Raw genomic sequence first — 829 nt, 5'->3', positions numbered from 1 at the left:
CCTTTGGATTTATTGTTTTTGTACAGTGACCTGAGGTGACTTTGTTGTGAATTGGTGCTTTAGAAATAATCAACAGCCATGTTCCACCCACGCCATAAAAGAGAAATAAAATCATCCTTTCAGAACTTCTTATCGTTTGCAATGATATTAAGATTTCTGTTCATGCCTGTTGTCACACACACACAAGAAAACTAGAATACATCCGTTTAAAAATAGAAAAAAGGTTTCTTCTTTAACAATAATTACAGCTACAGTTTACATAATCAAAAACAACATTTCATCTGTGGAGTTGTAGCAATGTTAACTTAATCACCAAGTTCTTCCTCATAAAAAGTCTTGTTTCTTTCACAGCAGCGTTCTCTGTAAAACATGCATGTTTGTAAAGGCTGGTAAAGCGTGGGGAGATTTCAGATGGTGCTTTGGTTTCAACATGTTGGGGATTTTGGGTCCAGGTGCCATTTATCTCATGTTTTCAGACATTGTCTGTATATAAAAAAACAACATAAAAATAAATAATTCATAAGGACTTCCACAGAGCTGGAGACACATCTGGGAGAAGATCAAATCTCTGTAGTCAGACTAAAACAAAAACATTTAAGTACTGTGTGAGTGGGGGGTGACCTGCACCCCCAGTGCTGCTCAGTAGCTGAACATCTGCTGAGAGCTGCTCTGCTGCTGTGGAGGGAGTGTCTGACTCTGGTTGTTCTGCCCCGGTCCTGGACCCTGACTCTGGACCACCGGCCCCTCCCCCTGAGCGCCCTCCGCCACAGAGGAGACCTGGCCCTCGGCAGTCGGTACGGGCCTCCAGGCCAGTGTTGGGCCATCCAGG

The 829-nt window shown here is 43.4% G+C and overlaps 1 pseudogene; it reads right to left on the bottom strand.

The window, feature by feature from the left end:
* Positions 1 to 192: 192 nt before the first annotated feature.
* LOC106512233 (PR domain zinc finger protein 15 pseudogene) lies at positions 193 to 829 on the bottom strand (annotated as a pseudogene).

This window comes from Austrofundulus limnaeus, unplaced genomic scaffold (assembly GCF_001266775.1).
Source record: "Austrofundulus limnaeus strain Quisiro unplaced genomic scaffold, Austrofundulus_limnaeus-1.0 Scaffold5030, whole genome shotgun sequence".
Lineage (NCBI taxonomy): Eukaryota > Metazoa > Chordata > Actinopteri > Cyprinodontiformes > Rivulidae > Austrofundulus > Austrofundulus limnaeus.
The sequence above is the reverse complement of the archived record's forward strand: the minus strand, read 5'-3'. Positions and strand labels throughout refer to the sequence as shown.